The 25,195-nt window shown below is 45.0% G+C and overlaps 2 protein-coding genes and 2 pseudogenes across 3 annotated transcripts in view; 1 reads left to right on the plus strand and 3 right to left on the minus strand.

The window, feature by feature from the left end:
* Window positions 1-25,195, plus strand: part of LOC142391563 (uncharacterized) — a 251,014-nt gene that overhangs the window by 107,369 nt on the left and 118,450 nt on the right. The window lies entirely within an intron of this gene.
* Window positions 1-25,195, minus strand: part of LOC142391552 (NLR family CARD domain-containing protein 3-like) — a 105,298-nt gene that overhangs the window by 22,440 nt on the left and 57,663 nt on the right. The gene's annotated exons all lie outside the window — the stretch shown is intronic.
* LOC142391954 (protein NLRC3-like) lies at window positions 283-19,466 on the minus strand (annotated as a pseudogene).
* LOC142391566 (protein NLRC3-like) overlaps window positions 9,005-25,195 on the minus strand; it is a 36,212-nt pseudogene continuing 20,021 nt past the window's right edge.

A 25,195-nucleotide genomic window follows, 5' to 3' on the forward strand; every position in this document is an offset into this window, starting at 1 on the left:
TGTTCCACATCAGGAACTGTCGGTCCAAAGCAGATGTTGTGGACTGTTCAGGTCCACATGCTGTTTGTAAAGGATCCTTTCAGTCCTCTTTGTGAGCGTTCAACAGCAACATTCAGCAACATTCAGCCATCAGGAACCAGCTCCAGTCCAGGTGTCCTTTCATCATCTAACAGGAAGTGGATGTGAGAAACATCAGGATGAACCCCGGCTGCTCACCAGACCTCTGCTCATTGGAGCAGAATCAGAGAACATCTGTCAGGAGGTTGGAATCCATCTGGGCTGATGGCAGCTCAGTGATTCCTCTCTGATGTCACAGTTTGTCACATGTGCAGCAAACTAACTGCAGCTGACTTCAGCTGAATGGGCTCAGTGGAAGTGAGCTGCAGAGAAACACAACCTGCTGATACTCAGTGTGAAGCTTCGACTGGAAACACACAGAAAAACAACTTCCTGGAAGAATGGCAGCTTCCATCTTTAAAGGACTGGAAGAGGAAGAAGTTTCCAAGGAATCATTCAGAAGAGTTTCAAACAGAAACTGACTGAGTCCATGAATCTGAAAAGGTGTTTCTGAGTGAAAGAGACAGACATGAACAGACTGAACTATCTGTTCAGCAGGGATTCTCTGACAGGAGGACACTCTGTATACTCAGCACAGAGACAAACAGGAACCAGGTGAAAAGGACCAGAACTTGAACCCAGGATGCAGAGGTTCTTCAGTGAATGTGGTGCTGAAGGTGTGGAGGTGGATCAGTGTGTCAGAGGAGACTCTGTAGAAGGACAGAGTGCCAGCAGGACGGTCCACATACACTGCTGCTCTGTTGGAGACGGAGAGGAGGTGGTGGGTGTTTCTCTGTCATTGTGACAGACAGAGTAACCTCCATCAGACCAGCTCAGCCTCCAGGACTGATCATTCAATCCAAACTCACAGTCTCCTCCTCTCCTCCTGATTCCTCTGTAACTCACTGATATATAAACGTCTCCTCTCCACTCGACCTCCCAGTAACAGCGACCAGTCAGAACATTTCTACACAGCAGCTGAGGACACCAGTCATCAAACCTGTCTGGATGATCAGGATATGACTGAACCTCCTCCACACGTGACACCTTCCTGTTGTTGTCAGACAGTTTCAGTCTCCTGTTCACTGTGTTTGTGTCGATTGTGAGTTGACAGGAATCTGAAGGAGAGAACAAACACAGTCCAGCTGCAGTTATTGATCTATCATCTGTTCACTTTGATCAATGAGTGATGTGACGGTGGCTTGATGTCATGAATCAGATGAAGAACACACTCACACTTCCTCAGCCCTGGTGTCAGCCATCGTTCTCCAGCAGGCTCCACCCTGAAAGGAGGAGGGGGGTCAGAGCAGCACCGTCTCTTTCAGCATCAAACATGGACATTACATGGCTCTCACACACATTGTTCTACACTGAGAAAGGAACAGTCCAACATCTGGACACATCCACTGGAGTGGAGCATCTGGAAACTACAATGAGCAGAATCAACACTGACGCGTACAAAACTGCTTTGTGGAAGTCACAATTTCTTCTTTCAGCCGTCTCCTCCTTTTCATCTCTTCACATATGAAGAACACTGTAAAAACTCCTGATCTGACCCAGAGCTGCAACCTTCTATCTGCCCTAAAGTCTGACTGATCTGCTTCTGACAGGAACATCCTCTGCACAGCAGCCTGCCTCAGATTCTTCACATTGTTTTCACTGTTGCTCTTTTTTCTGACTCAGCTGGGAAATGTTAAAGTGACTTCTTTTCCGTGCACATGAAGCTAAGTGACTGTCAGAAACACAGGGGATCTGTGTGCTCTGTCTGTAAGTCATATATCAAGACAGAGTTTGCACTGGTGGCTTTATCTTTACTATCAGGGTCAGATGACCAAAATATGTCTCTTGAAAATGACAGACTGTTCCTTTAATATGCAGCGATCTGTCCAAACTGGATCGACCAACCAACATACTCTTTTTTTTTCCTCCCTCAAACGCTGTGTGGCTGCAGCAGGCCTCTCCATACCTGAGTGTGTGTGGATCCTTCAGTGCAGCCCTCAGCAGCTTCTCTCCTGAGGCTCCTGGATGGTTGTAGCTCAGGTCCAGCTCTCTCAGATGGGAGGGGTTGGAGGTCACAGCTTCAGCCAGAGAAGCACAGCCTTCCTCTGTGATCAGACAGCCTGACAGGCTGCAGCCACACAGAACAACAGAAACTCTGAGAGAACTGCTCTGAAGCTGAAGCTGAATGTCATCCAATGGTAACAACATTCTGAGAGAAAGATTCTTTTCATCATTTTGCTCCAGTAACAGTTTCAGATAAAATGAGAAGAAAATATAAACAATCTTCTGTGACAAACAAAGAGGAAACATGGCAGCAGTGAATGAAAAACCTGGATGAAAAGAAAACCTCTGAGAATAAAAACTTTAGATTATTGTGAATATTTCAACATTTCACTCTTCACTGAACTCTGCACACCTCAGACTTCCAGCACACCCCAGAGTCCAGTCCATCCATCCATCCATCCATCCATCCATCCATTATCTGCCGCTGGTCCGGGGATCGGGTCGCGGGGGCAGCAGCTTGAGCAAAGAGACCCAGACGTCCCTGTCCCCGGCCACTTCCTCCAGCTCTTCTGGGGGGACCCCGAGGCGTTCCCAGGCCAGCCGAGAGACATAGTCTCTCCAACGTGTCCTGGGTCTTCCCCGGGGCCTCCTCCCAGTGGGACGGGCCCGGAACACCTCACCGGGGAGGCGTCCAGGAGGCATTCTCACCAGATGCCCGAGTCATCTCCTCAAATATTCTGATGACTCTGCAGCTGTTGGCTGTATCATGCACAGTTCCTTCACATTTGAGTTGAGCTTTGCTCACAGCCTGACTGGAGCATTAACTGGAACACCTTCCTTATAACTGTTCACATGCAGAGGAGCAGAATGCAGTTACTGACTGAAGTCTGTCTGACGCTGCAACTCTGCGGCCTGAGTGAGAACATCTCATTGTTGGATATGTTCCCAACAGAGCACTTTGCTCTCAGGCTGCAGGTTTACTTGTGGTTCCCAGAGTTTCTGAAAGCAGAATGGGAGGCAGAGCCTTCAGTTATCAGGCCCCTCTCTGTGGAACCAGCTGCCAGTTTGGCTTCAGGGTACATGTAAGTACAGCTGAACTCACTGTACACCTGTTGTCTTTAAGTTACTTGAATGGTGATTTTATTACATGCTTTAAGTGACCACTAGCTGACATGTAGTCTTAAAGGGCTGATTTTCAGTCACACTTTCAAACTGTGACAAAAAAAACAGAAAAATCCTTGAATGAGAGCAGCTTTGTTGGGAATTCAGCTGGATTAATATACACCTACACTTTACTGTTTTTGCTAAAGGAAACAACAAGAAGGAACAACCACAGAGCACCTCGGTCCATCTGAGCCCAGCTGAGCGTACACGTGATTTCATCTTCATCTACATTATCTGGAGTGTTAGTGTAGTTTGGAGAAGCTTGTTTTCATACAGTCCTTACCTGAGAGTTTCCAGTCTGCAGTTTGGACTCTTCAGTCCATCAGAAAGCTGCTTCACTCCTGAATCCTGCAGGTTGTTGTTACTCAGGCCCAGTTCTGTCAGGCTGGAGGACTGGGAGCTGAGAGCTGAGGACAGAGCTGCACAGCTTCTCTCTGAGAGGTTACAGCCACTCAGGCTGAGGAGGGAATGAGATGGAAGGAAATAACTTGATCGATTAATCAATCAAACTACATTCATATTTGATAAGTGGAAGAATTCTGTTTCCCTGTTTGTTTCTGTTTATTTGTTAAAGACATTAAAGTGTGATGGAAGATGTCTACATGTGCCGTCTTAGCTCAGTAGATGGAGAAACTAAAAGATGTATCTGCTGCTGTTATTGGCTCATCCTGTGATCAGATCAGCTCAGCAAAGAACACCATGTGAGCAAAGCATCTTCTCACACTAACAGTCAGCTGTTTCTCCAGCACCAAAGTGTTATCTGGCCCAGCTCAGCTGTGGCTCTGTAGCTGCAGCCTTTGTCTGTCACTCTGCAGACTGACATGCTTTCTGTAGGACTGACGGACCTTTCTACCAAGAAATTAACACATGAATGACAACATGTTTTTCTCTTTCTTAGACTCAAGACTTAAAAAGTTTCCACAGAAGAGTAAGTTAAAAAGCACAAACTGAATTTTGGTTACTTTGTTAAAGTTTCTCATGTTCAAAATGGACAAAAAAGAGAGCTAAACTAAGTCTACACTTCAGGACGTACTGAACACATGCAGTCACTGTGAGTCTGACGAGTCTGGGGAGGAAACATCAGATAAAAACAACAACATTCCAGTGGACTGTGTGGAGAAATACATTTTGGCCTTAACTCAAAAAAAGATAACGTGGGTTTTTCGACCGCAAATCTGTCTAATTTACAAAGGGTCAAATTTAGCTCAAACCAATCAACCAACCAAATATCCCTGTTCCTGTGCAGTATGTCTACATTTAAAGAAGGTTTTATGTACAAGATGTAAGGAAAAAAACAGCTAGAATTGATGTAAGTCAGTGCTGTGGCATCCAGTTCTCAAAGATCAGCTCTGTTTGCCACACAGTTTAAATTAAATGTCTAACATCTCCTCAGAGTTGGTGGTAGTTGCAGGACATTTAAAATCTATGTTTCTGCACGGTCAGACTTCCCATTTATCATGGTAGCAGTGACTGTTGCAGGATGAAAGCATCATAATGCCAGACACAACACTACTGCTACTGCTACACATCAAATCAAATTTATTTGTATAGCACATTTCATGTACAAACAGTTCAAAGTGCTTTACATACAATAAAAGCATTGCAGCAGGGAGTGCAAGAAGCATTAAAAATACATAAAATGATATAAAGAGAAACTAATAAAATCATTTAAATTAATTTAAAATCAGGCAACAGTCTAGATAAGTTAAAAGATATTTCATGCATAGACACATGAGAAAAGAAATGTCTTTAACCTGGATTTAAAAATGTCTACATTCGGTGAAAGTTTAATCTCCAGTGACAGTTTGTTCCACTTATTTGGACATGGTTGTAGAACAGCTCTCAGTTTACTTTGGGTATGTGATGGATCTGTGTTTTAGGACAAATCTACAGGAATGGAAAGGAGTTCAAGTAAAAGAGCACTTAAGTATTTTTCTTTAAATTATGTGTAAAATATTTCATTATCAGTTATTTAAGCCAGATAATCAAAGGGCAGAACAGATCAACCTGTTTCATTGATCAAAGTACCTGGAAGCTGCTTTTAATCCATTTAAGCCAGAATTATATCAGCTCTCACCTGGAAAGTTCATGAATCCTTACCTGAGAGTTTCCAGTCTGCAGTTTGGACTCTTCAGTCCATCAGAAAGCTGCTTCACTCCTGAATCCTGCAGGTTGTTGTTACTCAGGCCCAGTTCTGTCAGGCTGGAGGACTGGGAGCTGAGAGCTGAGGACAGAGCTGCACAGCTTCTCTCTGAGAGGTTACAGCCACTCAGGCTGAGGAGGGAATGAGATGGAAGGAAATAACTTGATCTATTAATCAATCAAACTACATTCATATTTGATAAGTGGAAGAATTCTGTTTCCCTGTTTGTTTCTGTTTATTTGTTAAAGACATTAAAGTGTGATGGAAGATGTCTACATGTGCCGTCTTAGCTCAGTAGATGGAGAAACTAAAAGATGTATCTGCTGCTGTTATTGGCTCATCCTGTGATCAGAGCAGCTCAGCAAAGAACACCATGTGAGCAAAGCATCTTCTCACACTAACAGTCAGCTGTTTCTCCAGCACCAAAGTGTTATCTGGCCCAGCTCAGCTGTGGCTCTGTAGCTGCAGCCTTTGTCTGTCACTCTGCAGACTGACATGCTTTCTGTAGGACTGACGGACCTTTCTACCAAGAAATTAATACATGAATGACAACATGTTTTTCTCTTTCTTAGACTCAAGACTTAAAAAGTTTCCACAGAAGAGTAAGTTAAAAAGCACAAACTGAATTTTGGTTACTTTGTTAAAGTTTCTCATGTTCAAAATGGACAAAAAAGAGAGCTAAACTAAGTCTATATTTCAGGACGTACTGAACACATGCAGTCAGTGTGAGTCTGACGAGTCTGGGGAGGAAACATCAGATAAAAACAACATATCCAGAGTCAGAGAAGCTTTATTGACTTATTGTTAGAGTTAGTTAAGCCAGATAACTACTGTAACTAATAAGATGGGAGCAAATAAAATGATTAATTAATCCATTAAACAAATTAATTATAAAATTGATAAATAACTGCCACCAAGTTCTTCCTCAGAGGAACTGCTGAGTTTCTATTTCCAACAAAGTATCATCTCACATCACTTGTAAGATGATATTTTGTTGTGAACTGACACTTCATAAATAAACTGAAGTTCATTTGAAACTGAGTTTAACGCTGATTCTGCTGTTTTTCTCCAGTTAATAAGTAAACAATGTATTTATACAGAAATATATCTGTGTTTGTACTCACAGAGCTTTGTTGGAGGCTTTGACCACTGGCAGCAGCCTCAGAAGAGCCTCCTCTGAATCAGAGTATTTCTTCAGGTCAAACTCATCCAGATGTTTTCCTGATGACAGTAAGATGAAGACCAGAGCTGACCACTGAGCAGGAGACAGTTTATCTGTGGAGAGACTTCCTGAACTCAGGGCCTGTTGGATCTCCTCCACCAGAGAACGATCATTCAGTTCATTCAGACAGTGGAACAGATTGATGCTTCTCTCTGCAGACAGATCCTCACTGAATTTCTCTTCTATTCTATTGTTCCACACTGAGAAAGGAACCGTCCAACATCTGGACACATCCACTGGAGTGAAGCATCTGGAAACTACAATGAGCAGAATCAACACTGACGCGTACAAAACTGCTTTCTCCACTCGACCTCCCAGTAACAGCAACCAGTCAGAACATTAATTTTTTAAATACTTTCTTTTTATTGTTTTTCCTTTTCATTGGATAAACATTGTAGAAGGGGGCGGGGGGTAGGGGGGAACAAATAAAAAACAAAGATCTGGAAAAAGAACATGTTGGATCACCATGCTTCTACAGTTAGAGCCTTTTTTAATGTCAATGTGAAGGTCCACGTCCTGTCGTTTTTATGTATTTGGTCCATTTCTCCCACTTCCGGCAAAATTGATCCTCTTCATTAGTCATAAGACTTATTTCGTAAGTCAGTTGTTCCATAATATGGATTTCGTCCATCATTTTCATCCAATCTTCCTGTGATGGTGGGTCTGTCTTGTACCATTTTCTTGCAATTGCCTTTTTACAGGCTACGAACATATTTTTCAATATATATCATCTTTCAACACAACATTTCCCGTAATGACGCCAAGATAAAATAATGTACAAGACTTGGATACACCATTACCCAAAATTCTTCCTATAATTAAATGAAAATCTTCCCAAAATTTTGCGATCTTAGGACAGAGCCAGAACACGTGAATATTTACATCTCCACAGCTTCTCCAACTTGGCTGTGGTAATGAAGTATGTTTATTCCTAATTCTCAGAGTTTCTATCCCAGTTAGTGCTGAGTAGTAGTGGGGGATTTTAATATTCATGTAGATTTGCTGAACACGTACATAACTGTTGAAATATTCTGAGTTGTGTAAAACCAGAAATGTGACTTTCTTTAATTAATTGTTGATATTGAAACGTTTCATATTAGCCCAATTATTTTTTTACTGCTTATTCTGCTGCAAACTGTGAGCACATTTGATTCTTCTCTGAGTTTTTACACTAAAATGATTTTCATCAAATCCCCTAAATTGAAAACAACTTGTGAGAACTGAAACACTCTCGATCACTCTGAGCTGTCTCACCACAGTGATAAACAACCATTCCGCTTCATTTCTTCCTCACCTGTGTGCTGCTGATCTTTAAATACTTTTTTACTGCCTGGGGATTGAGCCCAAAGCTTCTAAACAGCTCAGAATCAGTCTGACGCCCGGAGCCAACAGGTCACACGCAATATTCCTGGGAATTCACTAAAAGCTCAGCTTTGGGAACATTTCTTCGGATGATGGCTTTCTTAAACACTTCCATTCAGAAACCGACTCCTCTGATTAAATTCCAACTCCAAACCTTTTCTCTCACTCATCGTGGTGTCAGCAGCTCGTCCCATTACAGTCACTTCTATAAGTACCAACACAGGGATGCCTGAATGCCGACCCGGAGGCTTTAAAACCTCACTGAACAAACCAGCCCAAAGCCGGGACTTTCACTCCTGATGGCAGCTACAAAGAGGATTTCACTGTTTGCAGCAGCCGGCTGGACTGGGACTCCTCTGTGGGCTGGAAACCTGCAGATCTGCCTCTTTATTTCACATTCTGTTCCTGGTTAGATGTCTTTTTTTACTCCAACATTACAGCTGCTTGGGTATCCAGCTACACAGTTAAACACACATTTTATTCAGAAATGACTCTCTATATAAATCAATAAAGATTGGTGTTTATTTAGTTCTGCATTACATTTACTTTCTGTATTATTACAGTCTGTACATGCACACAAAGGGACAAATTAAACATGTGAATGTATGAAAACCCTGGGATTTCAACATCAGTTCACTTTAAATCATGTGATCATAGCAAACTTTATATTTCACACAGTAAACAGTAAATATTTTCTAACTCTTCCCTCTGAACATGAAACAATCACAGAGGAAAATAACATGGAGACTTAGCCAGCTACTCACTTTAAAGCCATCAGGTCAGCTGCTGTCCATCTGTCTGCAGGACATCAGCACATTCAGCTGCCACTTCAGAAAAAGCTCATTTTCACACCAGCGTTCACAAACACATGCACGTACTGAGAGAAGCAGGAAGAGTCTCTGCAACATCTGGATCCAAACAGCAGCAGCGAGGAAAACCGGCCGACATGTTCCACATCAGGAACTGTCGGTCCAAAGCAGATGTTGTGGACTGTTCAGGTCCACATGCTGTTTGTAAATAATCATTTCAGTCCTCTTTGGGACATTCAGCAATATTCTGCCATCAGGAACCAGCTGCAGTCCAGGTGTCCTTTCATCATCTAACAGGAAGTGGATGTGTGAAACATCAGGATGAACCCCGGCTGCTCACCAGACCTCTGCTCATTGGAGCCGAATCAGTGAACATCTGTCAGCAGGTTGGAATCCATCTTGGCTGATGGCAGCTCAGTGATTCCTCTCTGATGTCACAGTTTGTCACATGTGCAGCAAACTAACTGCAGCTGACTTCAGCTGAATGGGCTCAGTTGAAGCTGCAGAGAAACACAACCTGCTGATACTCAGTGTGAAGCTTTGACTGGAAACACACAGAAAAACAACATCCTGGAAGAATGGCAGCTTCCATCTTTAAAGGACTGGAAGAGGAAGAAGTTTCCAAGGAATCATTCAGAAGAGTTTCAAACAGAAACTGACTGAGTCCATGAATCTGAAAAGGTGTTTCTGAGTGAAAGAGACAGACATGAACAGACCGAACTAACTGTTCAGCAGGGATTCTCTGACAGGAGGACACTCTGTATACTCAGCACAGAGACACTGAGGAACCAGATGACCTGAACCAGACTCCAAATCCAGGATGCAGAAGTTCTTCAGTGAATGTGGTGCTGAAGGTGTGGAGGTGGATCAGTGTGTCAGAGGAGACTCTGTAGAAGGACAGAGTGCCAGCAGGACGGTCCACATACACTGCTGCTCTGTTAGAGACAGAGGAGGAGGAGGAGGAGGAGGAGGAGGAGGAGGAGGAGGAGGAGGAGGAGGAGGAGATGTGTATTCTTCTGTTATTGTGACAGACAGAGTATTTACCTCCATTATAGCAGCTCAGACTCCAGGACTGATCATTCCATCCAAACTCACAGTCTCCTCCTCTCCTGCTGATTCCTCTGTAACTCACTGATATATAAACGTTTCCTCTCCACTCGACCTCCCAGTAACAGCGACCAGTCAGAACATTTCTACACAGCAGCTGAGGACAGCCATCAAACCTGTCTGGATGATCAGGATATGACTGAATCTCCTCCACACGTGTCACCTTCCTGTTGTTGTCAGACAGTTTCAGGTTCCTGTTCACTGTGTTTGTGTCGATTGTGAGTTGGCAGGAATCTGATTGAGAGAACAAACACAGTCTAGCTGCAGTTATTGATCTATCATCTGTTCACTTTGATCAATGAGTGATGTGACAGTGTGAGGATGGCTGGATGTCATGAATCAGATGAAGAACACACTCACACTTCCTCAGCCCTGGTGTCAGCCATCGTTCTCCAGCAGGCTCCACCCTGAAAGGAGGAAAATAACTGTCACATTTTTCAGGACTCCAGAAATAATATCTAGAATGAGCCGGTCCCATTCCAGCAGATGCTGGAGGAATGGTGGAGCACATGCTGCCAATCATACCCATATATTCTGCTTATGTCCCAAAGTAAAGACACTCTGGGGAGAGGTATCTGATGCTCTATACCTCGGGATGCTACTGTGGCTCTATTAGGAGTGATGCCTAAAGGGCTGAATGGGAGGTCAGAGAAACATCTGTAAATATATTACTCACAGCAGCACTGAGCTGCAGAACTATTAGATGGCTGAACCCCCCCTTCATATAACATCTGGATCCAGAAGGTTTGGGGCCTCCATCAGATGGAGCACATTACAGATCTATGAAGGCTCCTAAAGTCCATCTTTACTAACCGCTGGAGTCCTGTCGGCTCTTTATGAACACAATGAGCCTGGTTAGCCTTCCTCCTCTGCCACCTGTTTCCCATCATCCACACAGAGCCTCACAATGTTTCAGTGCTGCTTTCCTCATCACTTATTTCTGTGTGGGCTTGTACATATGAATGTCTGAATGTGTATATTTGATTTAACATATTTAATGTGGCCCTGTAATGGATGGCGACCTGTCCAGGGTGAACCCCGCCTCTGGCCCCGCTGGGAGGGGCTCCGGCCCCCCGCGGCCCGACCGAGGATTCAGCGGGTGTAGAAGGTGGATGGATGGATGTTTCATGCATTTCATTGGTAGGGGATATTTGTTTTGTTCGTCTCTTGTTTGCTTTTGATCTTAATTTGGATATAATGTGTGTAATTATCATCTCCAGCTGGATAGAGAAAAGTGTAGAAACTGAACGTCGGCGCTGAAAACCCAATAAAAACAAGTTCAAACTAAATGTTTTCTGCAGTCAGATGATGGAGATGATGAAGTTTCTGTCTCTGAATTCAACTCTTCAACTTTGGAAGAATTTTCACTTTGATTTTTCACTCATTTCTGAAGCCAAATATGAGCTTTAAACACTGTGCTGAAATCTCTTCAGTCTCTGACATCATGGTCTCTCCTGATGGTCACATTGTTTCTGCTGACTCCTCCTCTCAGAATGTTTCAGGGCAGCCAAACATCCAGATCCTCTCAGGACGCAGGTCTAACCCACATGTACGCATTTCCAGATGTACGCTGAACATGGTTCTAGAAATCTTTGTGCTAAGCTAGGCTAACATGTCCTGGACCCATCTCTGTGTCTGATCCAGGGTCAGAGGACCAACAGACACTTCTCACTGTTGTTCCTGCAGATGTTCTCCTTGGAGACCTCCTCCACAAATATCTGCTGTTCATGTCCAACCAGCGTTGGTGCTGTGAGCAAAGGAAACAGGCTCCTACATGTGTGATTGTTCATGTAACACTCAGCAGGAAGCAGAAGCACAGGGCTGAGTGCAGGACAGAGAACATGTTCCCAGCTCTTCCTCCTCTATCAGACATTGTGAGGCTGCAGCAGGCCTCTCCATACCTGAGTTTGTGTGGATCCTTCAGTGCAGCCCTCAGCAGCTTCTCTCCTGAGGCTCCTGGATGGTTGTAGCTCAGGTCCAGGTCTCTCAGATGGGATTTGGGGTTGGAGGTCACAGCTTCAGCCAGAGAAGCACAGCCTTCCTCTGTGATCAGACAGCCTGACAGGCTGCAGACACACACAACAACAGAAACTCTCAGAGAACTGCTCTGAAGCTGAATGTCTGCAACTGTCTCACATTACTGACTCTGTGTCTTCAGAAATCTGAGTCAGAATCAAACTACACACACGTGGATCAACCTGATTTCTGCTCCCATTTTAGCCCCGAACACATGCAGACACTCCCCACTGAGTCCTGTTCAGATAGAAATATGGTCTGCACCACAGTGAGAGCAGCAGTGAAGAAGAAGCTGATTTCACTGATGTGAAACTGAGACGCTCGTCAGCAGGGGCGCCGCTAGGGATTTAAGAATTATTTTCATGGGCCCCAAACAGCCGGTTAGGAGGCTTTATGATGCTATTTTACAGAAAACTATGCATTTTGATGGTATTTTTGACTATCATTCCCATATTTGTGAGAAAAGAACAACATGACAGCTAACAGGTAGGTAAACACTGATGGAATTAATTCAGATTAATTTATTTGCTGCAACACTGACAATCTAATTCTAAACTCAAAATTAAGCCACCTGAAAAATACACTTAAATATAAAATAAACTCTTCCATGAAAATAATAGCAATTATCATCTGTGGAGAACCAAATAAAATCTCAGCAAAAAAAAAAAAAAAGGCCAATTACCCATCATGATTTCTCATCATTTCAACATCATCATCTATAGAATGATAAAACAAGCAAAAGAAGAACATCAGCAGCAGATGTTAAGCTAAGTTGGCTCATACATAAAAACACAACAGGGCTTCATATGGTATATCACATCAGTGACAGTGAACTGAATATAATAAAGTCACAGTAGCCCACAGTGTGAATTGTTTTTTGTTCTAATCTAATATTTGAGACTGTCATAAAGTTTATCATCATTATTAATTCAACACACAGCTGCTCACCTCCTTCCTCATGTGGGGGCACTGGGGCTGTTTCTGGGGCAGGTGGAGCTGGGGGCTGACTGACAGCTGCTGCTGCTGCTGCTGCTGCTGCTGCACTTGACGTATGTATTCGGAACCAGGCGTCATTTTGACAGAGGGGAGGTCAACTGACTGAACATGAACTGCTGCTAAACGTTTGACTGCATTCATTATTTAACAGAAACAGCAGTGAAGTGTAAAAATCCAGAGTTTTCTTCAGAAATATGAGCCAACATGGGGAGAAAGTGAGCCAGCTTATAGACATGGACAAAGTTAATATTCCAGAACTTTCCATCACATGAACCTCTAACAAACCCACCTTGCTTTCTGAAGTATCGGGTGACAAACTGTCGACCTTTTGATTCCATCTCCTCTTTCTTTGCTTTCTTATAGTTTTTGGCAGCCAGACTTTGAGGCATATTGCCTTCTCTGCCTTCTTACCCGCTGCGGCGCTGCAGCTGATCCAGTCGGACTGAACCATTACACATAAATAGAGAGGGGGGGGGGGCTTAATGTTTCCAAAACAAATAAATGTATTGTTACCGGTACATTGTAAATAAAATATATTTGTGATTATAAGTTAGTTAATAACTTAGTGTCACACCATTTTTTGTCGGTATTATCATTTTATTGGGGCCTCTCTGGGCCCCTCTTAATCATGGGCCCCTAGAATCCTGAATATGGTTCTGAGCCAGGTTTGACGGCTGCTTTGCGGGGCGAGTATACATGTCCCATACTGTATGTGTTGTAGCGAGTGAATCCACTGAAAGGGAACGTAATGTCATGCGTATCAGTTCAGTCAGAAGGAACGAGGTCCAACGCTTGTTTACAGCTTGTTTGCCCCGCCCATCAGGTGGGCTCAGGAGGACAACTCACTCAAAGAACTTTGTAGGAATCTGCACTCTACATTATTTATGGGATGAGAACGCAGCCCAAAAGGAAACTGACCAAATGACCCAAAAAAGACTTTCCAGGTTGTTCCAGGTTCAGGTTCCAGGTTCAGGTGAGTTCCTGTGGTGTCAGAGGCCTAAAGCTGCTGGAACAATCATACAAAGAGCATCCACAGGTGTTCTGTTACCTGAGAGTTTCCAGTCTGCAGTTTGGACTCTTCAGTCCAGCAGACACCTGCTTCACCCCTGAATCCTGCAGGTTGTTGTTACTCAGGTCCAGTTCTGTCAGACTGGAGGACTGGGAGCTGAGAGCTGAGGACAGAGCTGCACATCCTTCATCTGAGAGGTTACAGACGCTCAGCCTGAGGAGAAGATGTTAAACAGTCTTACATTCAGTCACATTTAATAATAACAGTCAAATAAGGGACAGTAATGATGTGAAGCTGCTCTGCAGCCACAATATCTCTGTAACTTCTAGTTAGGAGTCTCTGAATTTGATGATATGCACTATGGTTTCATTCTTGGTGTTTTATATTCATGTTTTTAATGGACTTTAATTACTAACCCACAGCAGAGATGATGAAAATGTCTCCCATCGCCCACAAATATCTCACTATACAGAGAAACACTTTATCAGGGATTCATGAAGGCTGATCCACAGATATACAGATTAATCTGTAGTTTCATGCTTTAAAATGGAAGAAAAACACTGATTTAAAATGTGAAACGTGTTCTGCACATCTGTGAATCTCTTCCTGTCTCTCTGTAGTTTGTGACTTTGCTCCGTTTTGTGCAGTTTTACTGCAGCTGACCTGCAGAGACCATGCATCCATGTGATGTGCAGAGCTCTCCACAGAGTGAGGTCAGCACTGCCCACCCTGCAGGAGGTCCACACCAGGCGCTGCACCACCAGAGCAGGAAGACCCCGCTCCTACTCACATGTTTACTTGTATATTTTCATTTCTGTCAGATTCATCTCACCCTGTTTTATTCTTATTTTGCTGCCTTGCACAGTTGAGCTCGTTGCAGTGTACATTTCACTGCCGGCGTTCAGCTGCAGGTGACGAATAAAGATGGCTGATTCTTGATCGGTCGTTAATTATCTCATTATGTTAACAAATCAAAGCAGCTTTTCAAGATAACTTGTTCATTTATGTCCTAATCTTTGATCACATCATGTTTTAAAGCAGCGACTCTGAAAAGCTTCATGGAAACAGAAAACAACTTCCTGAATGTCACCAAAAGCTTTTTCTGCTCTCTGAAGGCTTTTTTGGCTTTTTTCTGAAACAGAGAAAGAGAAGATGTTGGTCACATGACTGATCACATGACCAACCAGCTGCTGGATGGAGCAGAGCAGCAGGACCTGTTCAGCCTCTCATCTTTGCCTCCAAAGTGATGGTGTCTGTTCTGATAACTGCAGTAAAACAGACGACACACCAACAGCCCGACTCACAGTTCAGTTTGGATCCTCCAACAGTCCGAGCTGAAATCAGCTGGATGTTCCACTTTATCATACTTATCCTGTTATCTGATGGAAACAAGGTGTTTTCTCCAGATTTCACATGTTCAACATGAACAAAGGGATCCACAAACATAAAAATCACTCTGCACGTATCTGATGTATATTTTCACATTTCTGCACATCTTTGTCTTCATGATGTTAAACACGTGTTTGTGGATGGAAATGACACGCTTTGAGAAAACTACAACAGATATACTGAATCATTTCCTGTAACTCTACCAGAATATAAATAAATGTTCCACCAGAGTTCATGTGTGTGTGCCGCACTGCACAGACTAGATCAGAGGAAAGTGACACAGATCTGGAGACATTTTACTTTGTAGATTTAAAACAGATGTGAAGATGTTTTCAGATTATTGCATCACAGAGACTGTATGAAGCTGAAACAGCAGAGAAACCTGACCTGAGATCTTCCAGGTTACAGTGAGGACTCTGCAATCCATCAAACAGCTGCTTCACTCCTGAGCCGTCGATACTCAGGTCCAGTTGTGTCAGGCTGGAGGACTGGGAGCTGAGAGCTGAGGACAGAGCTGCACATCCTTCAGCTGAGAGGGTACAGCTGCTCAGTCTGAGGAGGAAATAATGAGAGAAGTAGAAATCTGGGACTTTCTCTCCTATAGAAACAGCAGCAGTATATTCATACACATCCCTCTATATCTGTACTCACAGAGCTTTGTTGGAGGCTTTGACCACTGGCAGCAGCCTCAGAAGAGCCTCCTCTGAAGCAGAGTACTTCTTCAGGTCAAACTCATCCAGATGTTTTCCTGATGACAGTAAGATGAAGCCCAGAGCTGACCACTGAGCAGGAGACAGATTATCTGTGGAGAGACTTCCTGAACTCAGGTAATATTGGATCTCCACCACCAGAGAACGATCATTCAGTTCATTCAGACAGTGGAACAGATTGATGCTTCTCTCTGCAGACAGATTCTCACTGATCTTCTCCTTGATGTAACGGACTGTTTTCTGATTGGTCTGTGAGCTACTTCCTGTCTGTGTCAGCAGGCCTCGTAGGAGCCTCTGATTGGTCTGCAGGGAAAGACCCAGGAGGAAGCGGAGGAACAGGTCCAGGTGTCCATTTGGACTCTCTAAGGCCTTGTTCACAGCACATTGATTGAGATCCTTCAGATCAATGTCGGTTGTTTCTTCTTGTTCTTCATCTTCTCCCATCAGGTTGAGTCCAGAGTTGGTGAAGGTCAGATGGACATGAAGAGCAGCCAGAAACTCCTGAACACTCAGATGGATGAAGCAGAACACCTTCTCCTGGTACAGCCCTCTCTCCTCTCTAAAGATCTGTGTGAACACTCCTGAGTACACTGAGGCTGCTGAGATATCGATGCCACACTCTGTCAGGTCTGATTCATAGAAGATCAGGTTTCCTTTCTGCAGCTGCTCAAAAGCCAGTTTTCCCAGAGACTCAATCATCTTCCTGCTCTCTGGACTCCAGTGTGGATCTGTCTCAGCTCCTCCATCATACTTGAGCTTCTTCACTTTGGCCTGAACCACCAGGAAGTGGATGTACATCTCAGTCAGGGTGCTGGGCAGCTCTGCTCCCTCTCTGGTGTCCAACACATCCTCCAGAACTGTAGCAGTGATCCAGCAGAAGACCGGGATGTGGCACATGATGTGGAGGCTTCGGGATGTCTGGATGTGGGAGATGATCCTGCTGGCCTGCTCCTCATCTCTGAATCTCTTCCTGAAGTACTCCTCCTTCTGTGGGTCAGTGAACCCTCTGACCTCTGTCACCATGCCAACACAGTCAGGAGGGATCTGATTGGCTGCTGCAGGTCGTGTGGTTATCCAGAGGCGAGCAGAGGGAAGCAGCTTCCCCCTGATGAGGTTTGTCAGCAGCACATCCACTGAGGTGGGCTCTGTAGCATCAGTCAGGGGCTCCTTGCTGTGGAAGTCCAGAGGAAGTCGACACTCATCCAGACCGTCAAAGATGAACACAACCTGGAACTGTTCAAAGCTGCAGATTCCTGCTGCTTTGGTCTCAGTAAAGAAGTGATGAACAAGTTCCACCAAGCTGAACTTTCTCTCTTTCAGCACATTCAGCTCTCTGAAAGTGAATGGAAACATGAACTGGATGTCCTGGTTAACTTTGCCTTCAGCCCAGTCCAGAGTGAACTTCTGTGTTAAGACTGTTTTCCCAATGCCAGCCACTCCCTTTGTCATCACTGTTCTGATTGGTTCATCTCTTCCAGGTGGGCCTTTAAAGATGTCTTCTTGTCTGATGGATGTTTCTGCTCTGCCTGCTTTCCTGGATGCTGCTTCAATCTGTCTGACCTCATGTTCATCATTGACCTCTCCGGTCCCTCCCTCTGTGATGTAGAGCTCTGTGTAGATCTGATTCAGAAGGGTTGACTTTCCTGCTTTAGGAATCCCCTCAAACACACACTGGAACTTCTTCTTCAGAGCACATTTAACTTTAGGTCCACAAAGATCTGAATGAAGACAAGAAATAACATCAGTAAACAGACATTTCAACCCTGTAAAGAATGAGTATCTGAACATCTGCTGTTCTGTGTGCTGAGACGTCAGTAAATGTGTCATTTATCCAGCAGGTTAAACCTTTAGAGAAATCCTCTTACTGCTCTGCAGACGGTCAGCCAGCTCCTCCTGCTTCATTCTCCTCAGGAAGTGAACTGTGATCTTCACTAATGCCTCTCTGCTGCTCCTCTGCTCTTCATCCTCACCCTCCCTCTGACTCTCTAAGCATTCTGGGTAATCTGGACTCAGAGCCTTCTGCATCTTCTTCAGCTCCTCCTTCACAAAAGTGAGCATGTTGTCCTCCAGCAGCTGGAACAGAAAACTATATGAATGAGCCAATCAGACTGAAACCATGGAGCCAAACATCAGATCCATGTTGGACACACTGACAACCCACTGGTCTACAGAGTGCAGCATGGAGATGGCTGTGAGCAGAACAGATGGGAAAGTAGTTGTTGTACATGTACAGACCATAAATATGGAGTCCAGCTGTGTTTGATGCTGCTGGGCAGACGGACCACTGGGACCCTCTGAGCTCTGCTGGTCCACTCTGTGGAGGAATCATGAAGATTAAGATTAGATTTATTGTCATCTACATTACAGGGAACATACACAGAATTTCTCCTACGCTTTTAACCCATCCAGGTTGGCACCTGTTGAACACACACAGGGTCACCGGACATCTGGCGGGTCACACATTCATAGAGACAGATGCCATATACACTGGAATCACAGCACCTTGTCAAAAAGGGGGTGTGCGGAGAAAGGATGCAGATCCTTGTAGAACAAAACTTAATTTATTTTCACAAAAAGGTTTTAACAAAAATCGCGGCTTAGCCGGATGTCAAAAATCTTAACGAGACTGTGAACAAAACAAGACTGTGACAAAAAACAAAAGACTTGACTTGGCATGGATAAATACAAGTTTACTGTGACCTGGACCATGGACGACGGTTAAGGATCTGACAAAACAATGAGGGAACCTGGAAACTAAATACTGTGGAGGGTGATTAGGGATAGAGTGCAGCTGATGGACGTGAGGCTGATGGCAGGGCAGGACATGGAAAAAACTATAAACAAGACCTGAACCTAAAACATGAGAAAACTAAGAACTCCAAAAACCCCAAAGACATGACAGAGCCCCCCCTCAAGGGATGGATCCCAGACATCCCAAAAGTCTGTGGGTGGGAGGGAGGGACTCGAAGCCGGAGGTCCGGCAGGTGGCCAGAGCCCCGGCCTCGAGCGGCAGCAGGAGGCGATGGTCTGGCGGATGGCCAGACTTCCTGTAACGTGGCAGGAAAAGCCGGAGACTGTCCGGCAGGCGTCCGGACATCTGTCGATGTGGCAGGAGGCGATCTGGCGGGCGGCCAGACTTCCGATGACGTGGCAGCAGGAGGCGGTGGTCTGGTGGGCGGCCAGACTTCCGATGACGTGGCAGCAGGCGGTCTGGCGGGCGGCCCGACATTTCCTGACGTGGCAGAGGTAGGCGGAGACTGTCCGGCAGGCGGCCGGACATCCGGCGACGTGGCAGGAGGCGGTCTGGCGGGCGGCCCGACATTTCGTGACATGGCAGAGGCGGGACCGGAGACTGTCCGGCGGGCAACCGGACATCCGGCGGGCGACTGGACATCCGGCGACTTGGCAGGAGGCGATCTGGCGGCCGGCCAGACTTCCGGCGACGTGGCAGGAGGCGGTCTGGCGGGTGGCCCGACATTTCGTGACGTGGCAGAGGCGGGACCTCCGACGACGGGGGTAGCCCCCCCCTCAAGGGATGGATCCCAGACATCCCAAAAATCTGGGGGTGGGAGGGAGGGGCTTGAAACTTTGAGTCCATGGGCCGGGGCCCCATGGGCTCTGAGGCTGTGGCAAGGTCGGGCCCCGTGGCCTCTGTGACTGTGGCAAGGTCGGGCCCCGCGGCCTCTGTGACTGTGGCAAGGTCGGGCCCCGCGGCCTCTGTGGCTGTGGCAAGGTCGGGCCCCGTGGCCTCTGTGACTGTGGCAAGGTCGGGCCCCGCGGCCTCTGTGGCTGTGGCAAGGTCGGGCCCCGCGGCCTCTGTGGCTGTGGCAAGGTCGGGCCCCGCGGCCTCTGTGGCTGTGGCAAGGTCGGGCCCCGCGGCCTCTGTGGCTGTGGCAAGGTCTGGCCCCGCGGCCTCTGTGGCTGGGGCCAGCTCAGGCGTAGGGTCCTGGGATGCTGGAGATGAGGTGGCCGGGGAGACGAGGGAGGAGGTGTACAGAGCTGCCACCTTCTCTGGTTCCATGCCGAAAATGGCCATCATAGCAGCATGCTGTACTCCGCGTGCCTCCTCCCTGATGTGGGACACATCCAGTGCCCACGTTTGGAGTGGCTTCTGAGAAAAACAGTCCAATACTTTATTTGCCACCTCCAACTTCCTCCAGTTGTCGTTCTCCAGCCCCAAGGAGAAGAGGGCACCGACCAGCTCCCAAAAGGATTCGCATCCATTTTTGGTCAGATCCTTCTGTCAAAAAGACATGACACACCTGGGGAGCATGGGGGTACAGTGCCTTGCTCAAGAGCACCTCAGCTGTGGCAAGGAGGTGGACACTCCTCCAGCTGTTAGTTCACCAAACTTTTTTTGAGTGGGAATCGAACCACCAACCTTCTGGTTATTGGAAGACTGCTGTGTTGGTGGAAAACATCCAACACACACCGCTTCACATATGAACATAGAAATGGATGAAGCAGAGCTGAGCTCACATTAAACACATGTTGGAGTAAAAACTGTTCAAACTGACTCTGCTGCATATTACTCTGTTACAGCATTTACACTCAGCTCACCTCTGAGGGGATGGATGTTGGGCTGATTTAAATTCAATATAATCAACCATTGACCGGTCACTCTTCATGGACACACAGCTGGGTTCAGGCTCAGCTACAGGTTCAGGTCCAGGTCTGAGTCTCTGATGGATCCTGACAGAGAAACACTTGTTTCATTCAAACTAAAGTATCAGTGATAGTGTTTGAGTCTGCAGTGAGACGGCCTGTCAGAGAGTCAGTGTGGCTGCTGTGGAACAATGTTACTTTTAACAAGGTTTCTTTGGAGATAATTAATAACAGATCAATTACCTGCATGATTGGGGTGTTGCTTCAGAAGCTAATTTTAAACTGACGTCATTAAACACAACGTGTGAGAACATGATATTTCTACATCAGCCGCCCTGTTCACTGCATAATCAGCATCTAGTAAAAAAGCCACATCAGTGGACAGATATTCAGTAATATTCTCCCTTTGTTTTAATAAAGAGCTGCAGGACTGAACTAAAACATCACATCACACACATGATGCAGCTCATTAGTTCATCAGAGACATCAACAAGTCTCAAGTAATTCAGCTGGAAACTGGTTATCATCTGAAACATGATGCAGCCTCCACTGAATACTGACAGCTACTCACTGCTGGGCTGATGGAACATTCCGTTTGAAACCAATGAAGAAATCCTTCGACCGGTCGCTCTTAAAGGACACACAGCTGGGTTCAGGTTCAGGTTCAGGTTCTGGTTTCAGTGTCTGATGGATCCTGATAGAAAAACATTACAGGTCAATGATGTCAAAGCTGAATGCATTTTAAGTTAAATATCTTCATCATGTATTTTACTTTTTGTCAGATGAAAAGATTCTTTTGAAATTAATCGAATCTTCCTTTGACCGGTCGCTCTTAAAGGACACACAGCTGGGTCCAGGTTCTGGTTCAGGCTCTGGTTCTGGTTCTGGTTCTGGTTCAGGCCTCTGGTGGATCCTGATGGGAAAAAAGTGCTTTTTCAACCTGTATGCATGATATACTTAATAACCTCTAAATCAATGACCTTATGTTAACTTACTCTGCTTTCGAGGCCTGTAAGCTGAAAAGTGGGTGATCCTTTAGCAAGTGGCTCTGTGAGGACCCACTCCTGGATCCAGGTCTATGTCCCTTCCTGTGAATAAAGGTGGTTTGGTGATGTGAGCGCTGAGCTGGGACATGGAGAAGAGTCATGGACAGTTAGAGATGGTCACCTCACCTCTGAGCTTTGCTCTGGCTCTCATGTTCCCCACACAGAGAGGTTTTAGTGTCCTCACTCTGATCCATGCTGCTGAACTCACATCAGCTCACACACACTTTCTACCTTCTTCTGCAGAGGAAACACACATCATTCATCTGCACATCAACTCACATCCTCCTCTCCATCTTTTCTTCTGTAAAAAGACCAGCTGCTCCTCCTCTGATTGGCTGTTATTCTCTGTTTCATATCAGTGTCGGTTTCACGCAGTCAGACAGCAGAGTGAGGCAGAGGAAGCTGCCATCAGCTGCTGTACTTCTACTATCAGTCCACTAGATGGAGGCACGGAGCTGCAGCCCAGCACACATCATGATCCTGATGATGGAGCAACATTTCCTGATTCAGTCCAGCTGGAAGCTTCAGTCAGCTGAACATTTGAACCATTTCAGCTGATAGATGATGCAGCAGAGGTTCATCAGTGATAAAAGTCTCAGAAGGAGTCTTACTGTTTAGTTTCCAGAGGACTTTTAACAGGAAATACAAACAGTGACAGATGTTAGATCTCAGCTGCTGTCAGGTGACAGGATTCAAAGTATCAGCTGAATTTAATTTAAGGTAAACACAAGAAACTTGTCCTAAATAAAGAAATGGACCAGACTCAGTGAATAATTCCCTGTAATCCCTATAATATAGATCAGTGAGCAGTGCTGACATGTCATTGGGGTCATCAGGTGGGAACCTGCTTTATGTTTATGTTTATGCATTTAGCAGACGCGTTTATCCAAAGCGACTTACAATTGAAAAAATATATAACATTATAGCTAACATCAAAGCTAACAATAAGCTACCGAGAAGGAAACCACCAGTCAGACCCTGTCAGAGGGGACAGTGTAGCGATAGAGAGCAGGCATAGAGGGAAGTACAGGTTAAGTGCTAGGATAGGAGATGCTCTCTGAAGAGCTGGGTCTTCAAGAGTTTCTTGAAGATATTCAGGGATGCCCCTGTTCTGGTAGCGCTCGGTAGGTCATTCCACCATCATGGAACGACACATGAAAAGAGTCTGGATAGTCTTAAGCGTGGTGTAGGCACCGCTCGACGTCACTGCATCAGTGTTTTGTCTAGTTGGGCCCACGACACCTCCAGGAGGCTAGACAGTGATCACTGGTGTCCCAGAGTCACTCCCCTATTGCCAGCCATCACTGCTCCTCCATCACAAGCTACCCCAGCCTCTCACCAACTGCACACCAGTCACAGCAGGGTGGGGATTAAAACCCTGGTTCGGGTAGGGGGTAATGAAAGTATAGAGGGTGCCAAAGGTGGAGGCAGGACAAGACACACTAGCAGATTCAGCAGACAAACTCACCTAAACAGTCCTACAATCACTAAAAATGCCATCAAAAACAAGGCCATACAGGCCAACTCACCCAAAATGGCCACCTGGTTTCAAAAGGCTCACATGGGCCACACTCTCCACTTAAATACATCCTGGATTTCTTCTTTGCTTCTTCAAAGAGTCTGTTTTTCCTAAGTGCTCCCCCTTCTGGGCCCCCAGCTACTATTGCTTCTTTTAATCCAAATCCACTGACTGGACTTTACTGCCTCATCTGACACTTCCTTCACTATTCTCCTCACACTCTGTCCACTTACACCCAGCTCCCTCAACAATGAGACAACAGACTTTGCAACAAATCCTCTGCATCCTACTTCCACTGGACAGATTCTAACTTTCCATTCTCGCTGCTCTGCTTCTGCCCCCAACTCCACATACCTAAGCTTTTTCCTTTCATATGCTTCTGCTACTAATTCCTCCCAAGGAACAGTAATAAATGAATGAAGTGCACATAAACAGCTACACCGTAGCTAAGTAGCAGCAGGACTCCATAAATCCATCCTGCAGGATCACTGCAGACTGACAGGAACCACCAGGGGGCGCTCACTGCTCTCTGTTAAATATTATTCACCCGCTGATGAGTCTACATGATCACACTTTGACCCACATGAATTATGATCCTTTATAAAACAGGTTGAGTATCCAACAGGATCAGAGTCCAGGACTAATCTGCATCTCATATCAGGACTCAGAGTTTTACTGTGAGTGTGTTCAGAGAGCAGTGATGAACAGTGTGAGTGAACAGCACATTGCAGTCAGAGTTCCTCTGTTGGAGGAGAAAACAGCAGCAGACTGAGTAGGAAACATTTCATGTTGCTAACAAGCTGCAGCTCCTCATCAACACACTGATTGTTGCTGTTTACTCTCAGCTCACATGACTTGTGTTTCATCAGCAGAGGAAATCTCTGTCTGTTCTGAGGCTTTGTTAAGGCCAGACACTACAGGTGAATAGGGTAATATTTTAAAATAATAGATATCACCATGAAACTTCCTCAGTTGATTACTTATACAAGTATCAAAAAAAAATGTATTTAAGTATGCAAATTAGGCATTATCTCATTGAATACGCGCACATTTGCATATATTTCCGGAAAATAGATCTGAACATATGATAAAGCCAGGTGCAAAATTCTTTTTTCATTTGGTTTACACACAAAATGAAAAGAAAATTACAGAGGGATTTCAGGATATCTGCTTTCATTTCCTAGAAAATCAATACATACTGTCCATAGCCTAAAAACATAGATTTTCGCAATATTTCTTTTATTATAATGTCACATAAATCAGGTCAGGAATGATTTATCAACAAATCCTTCTGTAAATATCTTCAGAATACTGCTAAGTGTATAACTGGAAAGTTTGGTGTTAGTAGGTGCTCCATAGGCTGAGATATTGATTCTAAAAAAATACAAAAAACTGATTTTGAGAAAACGGCATTTAAAGATTTAAATAGGGGAATTCATTTTGGTAAATTTGGGCAAAATGTACCGCCGCGATTAAACAAAATGTGATGAAATAAACATTTTAATTTATGTTTTTAAATAACACATATTGAAGGAATAGACTGGCCCAAAATCTAAAAATTGACCACTGCATGAAAAATCACTGTTTTTGCCCGCCGTGTCTCTCCTTAAATGAATCAAAGTGTCACTTACTCAGCTTTTTCCATGAGCTTCTTCCCTCTGCAGCTCTCTGCTGTGTGGACCAGGTCTGTGTAGAAGAAGAGGAAATCCTCTGCTTTTTCTCCGACATCAGTCCTCTGTGTCTGCAGGCTGCTGTCACTCTGAAACTCTTCAAATCCTGAAAGAGTCATAAAGTGATCAAAGGTCAGCTGCTTTAGCAGCTTCATATGACTTTAATTCATCAATAATTAACCCGCAGCAGCTTCCTGCTGCCACTCTGAGAAAAGCTGAGAACAAACAGCTTTATTTTCCTCCTCTCTGGCAGCACCAACAGTTTCTTTAAGTGGAATCTGGAAGTTTCTGCTGCTCACACTCAGATGTTGATGTCATGGAGGCGTTCAGGCGTCAGCTTCCACTCTTCTATATCCAGTCAGAGCAT

This window comes from Odontesthes bonariensis, chromosome 11, assembly GCF_027942865.1.
Source record: "Odontesthes bonariensis isolate fOdoBon6 chromosome 11, fOdoBon6.hap1, whole genome shotgun sequence".
Classification (NCBI taxonomy): domain Eukaryota; kingdom Metazoa; phylum Chordata; class Actinopteri; order Atheriniformes; family Atherinopsidae; genus Odontesthes; species Odontesthes bonariensis.